Here is a 5,605-nt window from a genome sequence, read left to right on the forward strand (position 1 = left end):
CCAAGATGAACATGGGCCGGCAGTGTGGGGACGCGGGCAGAAGGGGCTCCTGAGCGCAGCCCCCCTTTACCCTGCACTGCGCAGGTGATGCTTTACTGCAGTATTATGATAGCCCCTTATCTGTAACCTCATGCATCGGGGGTAGGACTTTGCCCTTAAACAGCAGCATGATGGAATGGGCACTTGCAAGGCTTCCAACGGTGTATTTATGGAGAATGTAATAAAATAAGAGCCATAAAAAGATCAATAATGATTCAGCAAATATAGTCACTGAGGAAATTTAGGCTCCAAGTTCATTCATTAGACTAGTCCATTGATTCCCTGGTTGTGAGTGTTACAAAAGCTGCCTGTGTTTTCTTTCTGAAAAGGCAGCAGCAAGAACATAGCTGAAAACCAATTTTACTTCCCTCTCATTTGTGTGTGGGGGTTGGTTTTTTGTTGGGGGGTTTTTTTTGTCATATTCCCCGTCGATGATTCAGAAACTGTTCTACAAAACAAGTCTTGCCTATACAAGCTGCTTCATAAATAAGAACACCAGAAAGCACCCCCCTGCCCCCCAGTTCATGACTAATCAAATTCACCAGTGGATTAAATTTTAAATGAATTGGGCTGAACTCCGCTCTTGTTACGCGCCCATTTGGTTGCATCCACTGAGGGCAGAATTTGGCTCTTCCTCAGAGGAAGAATGGATTGTGTTTAGATGTAGATAGCACTTGTCTGCAAGCTGCCCGCTACCAGCGTGGCAAATTTTCTGCAGGTTTTTTTTATAGTGCCCCAGGTCCCTTGTCTCAAGCTGCAGAACACAAATGCCCAGGTTCGTTGCCATCTAGCATCTGTGCAATCCCCAATTAAACACAAGATGCAATGGGAGGTGACCTGCCAAGCAGAAGACACAGGTGATGAGCTACTGTTTCAGTGAGTGATACCGCAGTGCGACAGGTGAGAGATGGAGAACCCTAAGAAATAATGGATGAGCTTTTGTGCTCCCAAATTGCCTTTCCCTTCTCAGTAGCAGTTGCCTGGTGGCTGAAGTTTCATCTACCATGCTGCTTGCTTTCATGTCGGCTTCTGCATTTGATTGTTGCAAGAACTAATACATCTCCATGGCAGGGCTAAGAAACTTGGGAGAAAAAAATGATTTGCAGAATGCTTTTGAGGAAAGTCAGGTCTTTGGGTTTCAGGGCTTGAAATTCTGCAAGTTCCACTGAACTGGAATGCTTTTAAATCCTGCCTGGTGAGCCCCCTTCCCCCACAAATCCCATTTGAGGGAACTGTGGCAAGATCTTTGGAGGGTAATGAAATGTTACTGTTGTAGGGAAATGAAAGAGTATTTCAGTCCATGTCTGAGCAGATCTGCCGGACGGAGAAATGATCAAAGTGCACTAATCTTTCCTTGCAAAAGTCCCTCCTGATTAAAGGTCTGGAAGTGCAGTAATGTAGAGGAGATCAGAAGGGGAAAACAAAAACAAAAAAAGAAAATTTATTTCTTTGCGTTAGGGATATCGCCCTGAGATGTGCAAGCAAGGATGGTTGTTTGTATAAATAAATGTTCATTCTTGACTGTGGAATGCAAACTATGCTGTAGGGCTGGAAACGGACCACTTTGTAAAGCTGAGGCCAGGGAAAGGGAGAGGCAGGGAGGTTGTAGGGAAGAAATTCACATTCATTTTAGCAACTTGGGGAGTTTCTCAAGCTTTTTTTTCCTCTGGCACTTCTCATTACGCTGATGAGAGTGCTGTTGAGAACAAAAATCAGGACTTTTCCAAGTATTTAGTGGGAAATAATTAAGGAAAAAAACCCTCTGTGCCAGCTCTTCCCCTTGTGGAATGGGAGGCCGGGCTGCTGCACTCAGTGTCCTGTCTCCTGCGTCCCAGACAAAGGGAACTGGTATGTGTGATGCAGATTGTGTGCTTGGGATATGCGTTAAGTCCCAATCCTGCAAAACGTTCCTGCAAGGGTAGTACCTACTACCAGGAATAGTCTAAGGAAAGGATGACTTCATGCCGTTGCTATTTGATCAGCTTCCTGCAAGGCTGGGAAGCTGTGCGCTGTGGCTGTTTACCCAGGCTGATTTAGGACCTGTAGCTCTACAGGGGGAAACAAGAGAAACTGAAATGTCTTAAGACAAAAATTTAGGGTTGTTGGTTGTAGCCGTGTTGGTCTAAGGACATAGGCAGACAATGTTCTTTGGGTAGATGTGATATGTGTTATTGGATCAACTAAATTGTTGGAAAAATTATTCTTTGAAAGCCTTCGGGCATCTACGGCCTTCTTCAGGCTCTCCCTATGCCTGAAGAAGCATGTTTGTGCCTGAAAGCTTGCAAAGAACAATTTTTCCAACTATTTAGTTGGTCTAATTATTATTAATAAAACAGTATTAATTGAAATATTATTAAAGACTATTAATACTAGATGTTATTATTAATACAAGATACCAAAGAACCTTGTCTGCCTTCAGACAAAGATGTGATTCTGCCCCAGAAAGAAATGCAAAAAATCTAGAAGTCGTGGTTCAGAGATGATACCTTTTATTAGACCAACTAATAAATTACAAAAAAAATATCTTTTTCTGTTAGCTTTTGGGCGCACGCACCCTTCCTCAAGCTCAGGGAAAATGAAAGATGGTAAAAAGTCCCCATAGGTAGAAAATAAACTTTATTTTTGCACGGAAGAAGCTGAAGGTGGAATTCTGTTCCTCTGGGTCCATGAGAGTGTCTATCTTCTACCTATGGGGACTTTATACCATCTTTAATTTTCCCTGTACCTGAAGAATGGCGTATGTGCCTGAAAGCCTGCAGAAAAAGATAAAGATAAAAGAAAAAGCCTGCCTCTCACTCACTGACTCCTCAATTTACATCTTCAGTGATGGCCTTTCTTGCATACAGACCAGACTCTGTTTTCTTTACTATTCCTTCCATTCACGAAAAGTGCACACACCAACTGCAGATGCTTCATCAGCGTGATGAAGGGTTTTTCAACCTGAAAGCTTGCAAAGAAAAATATTTCCAACTATTTAATTTGGTCTAATAAAAGATATCGGATTCACCCAAAGAGCCCTGTCTGCAGAAAAAGATTTCTTTTTTTGCAATTTCATAGTTGGCCTAATAAAAGGTACCATCTCTGAACCAAGAGTTCTAGAGTTTTGCATTTATTTTTGTCTCAGACCAACACAGCTACCAAATACATCCCATTCTGCCACAGGGCATTCCCACAATTTTAAATCCCAGGAGCCACATTTACTTCGAACTTATCTTTGTTAAGGGTGCCTCTTACACACTACTGAAGAATTACAGCTGTCATCCCCCTGGCCCCACTTCTTTTTTTTTTAACCCCCCAAGGAGTTACTTTAAAAGAAAATATAGTTCCCTGTACCCAGACTGATACTAGTTAGATCTGGCATTGGCTCTGCAAGAGCTTCATCTTGACGGCCGTGCCCAACTATCTGCAACCCACCACAAGGGACTGGCTTTGTCTGCACACCTGCTCTGTTCATCTGAAGTTCAGTTAAATGATATGAAAGTCTGCAGTGCTAATGGCTAGAAAACAAATGCTGCTGTAGGCACTTTTCAACTCCGCTCAGTCTAATAGGGACTTTCATTCTATCTGAGATAATGGAAAGTCACAGAGGAGGTATCCAGCTCTGGTGCATGAATAAATCATTAAGAGTATGAATTATTCAGTGATGATCCACACAACCGTGTGCTATATTCAGTCAAGAGACAGTATCCCTAACCCAACCATTTTTTTTCCATTTACCTGCTTCAGCACATTACAGTAGAGGCATGGCAGGATAATAAATCTAAATATCATGGAAAAGGTATTTAAAAGGAGAAAGCCTTTCTTTTAGTATATGTTAAGCAATAAATTATTTGAAAGACATGAGATAATGGGATGGGAACAGCACTGCTGTACCATGGGTCATTATGCAATGGCCAATTCTTTGTAAGTAGGAGGGTTTGATGGAGGTAGATTTGCACAGCAGGTATGTGGCCATGTTGTGAAGAAGTATTAAGTAGTAGTCGTTCAAGAAGGTGGGGGCATAGGGTAGAAATAGCTCGAGTTATGAGAACAAAATTAATAAGGAAAAACAAGAGCGATATCAGAGAGCTAGTGCTCTGCTCCATATTTAATTTCTTTGATAGGAACTAGACAAAGTTCAGTTCCAACACACGGCATGGCTGGCGCTTAGCTGAATCATGAGAACGTCATTGGAATAGTAACCTACTTTAATGCACTTATTTAATGCTAGCACTCAAATTATCTTTTTTAATTCCTGGTTTCATGCTTTGAAACTGACTTGTTTAAATTAAGACAAGATGTTGGCTCTAGTGAACTGATGCATAGTTCTGCTAAATTTGGAACTGTTAAATTTGGCAGGAGTGTAATTCCATAGCCCAAAAATTGAGTGTCTAAGCCCAGGCTGTAGGGAGTATCTGAATGATATCAAAGCAACTTTTGCTAACACAGTTTGTTGTTTTTATCCTTATATAAAACTGAAAGCAAGATTGGTGTGACTGGTGGGGAGAGAGGACCAGAAAATACATTGACTAACTCAAAGGTAGGACTGCCTGATAGAAAAAAAATCCTCAACTCAATAGCCAGGAAATGGCTGGTTCATCCTGCACAGGAAATGAGTCATCTTAAAGCATCTAAGAAGAGAAGTGAAGACATAAAAGTGCTGAAATAACACGGGCAGATAACACTGGAACCGCACAGAGAAAAGTCTCATTTTGTACTAGATTAGGAAGATTGGGACGAGGGGCCAGGGGAAGAAAAACAGCACTGGCTTCTAAAGGACTTCTACGAGGTGCAAAAAACAACTTGGTTTATGCACAGAAAAATGGCATCTTGCTATGTCTGTCATATCAGATTGAAACACGGAAATCAAAATTTAAAATGGAAACCCCAGTGGAAGTTGCAAGCAGAGCTTTCTGGTACGATGCTAAAAACTGTTCCCCAAAAGGATGGACCAGACTGTAGCCTGGCCACCAAAGCAATTCCATTTGGGGAATTTTATTTTAGGGATTTCATGAGCTGGTTAGAAAGAATTGCTCCTGAAATCTTTCTAAACAGGAGCAATTCTTTCTAACCAGAAGCAATTCTAACTTAAAATATATTAGGGTCTCAATTCCAAGTCCAATTTGTTCAATGATATAAGGTTATATTACTCGTTGGATATGGTTACAGAATGCCAGCTCACTGGTTTCATTTTTATTTTGTAGTGGTTCTTGTACACTCAAAATGCGACAGGCTGATGGGAAAAATAATCCTGTGGTCTCTAACACTGGAGATTGCTTCTCAATTAAAAAAATCCATGGCTGAGAATTATGTAAAGAAAAAAAATCACCCTTAACAAGAGCGGTATTATTTTTAAGAGTGCAAGAAATGCAAGCGAGTGTGTTCTCTTTCTCTTTTCAGTCTAGACTTTCTCTCTCTCTGTTCATTCTAGACTGACTGTTTCCAGAGCTGCAATGTGGCATTGTGAACGATGTGCCAGAAAATTTTCTGGTACCTTATGGTGTAGCAGATACTAGTTTAAACAAAACAGCTATTTTAATTGAAGACCACTTATGTAAAAAAAAAAAAAAAAAAAAAAAGGGGGGGG

This window comes from Gavialis gangeticus, unplaced genomic scaffold (genome assembly GCF_001723915.1).
Source record: "Gavialis gangeticus isolate Ggan-Ray unplaced genomic scaffold, GavGan_comp1, whole genome shotgun sequence".
NCBI classification, from domain to species: Eukaryota; Metazoa; Chordata; order Crocodylia; family Gavialidae; genus Gavialis; species Gavialis gangeticus.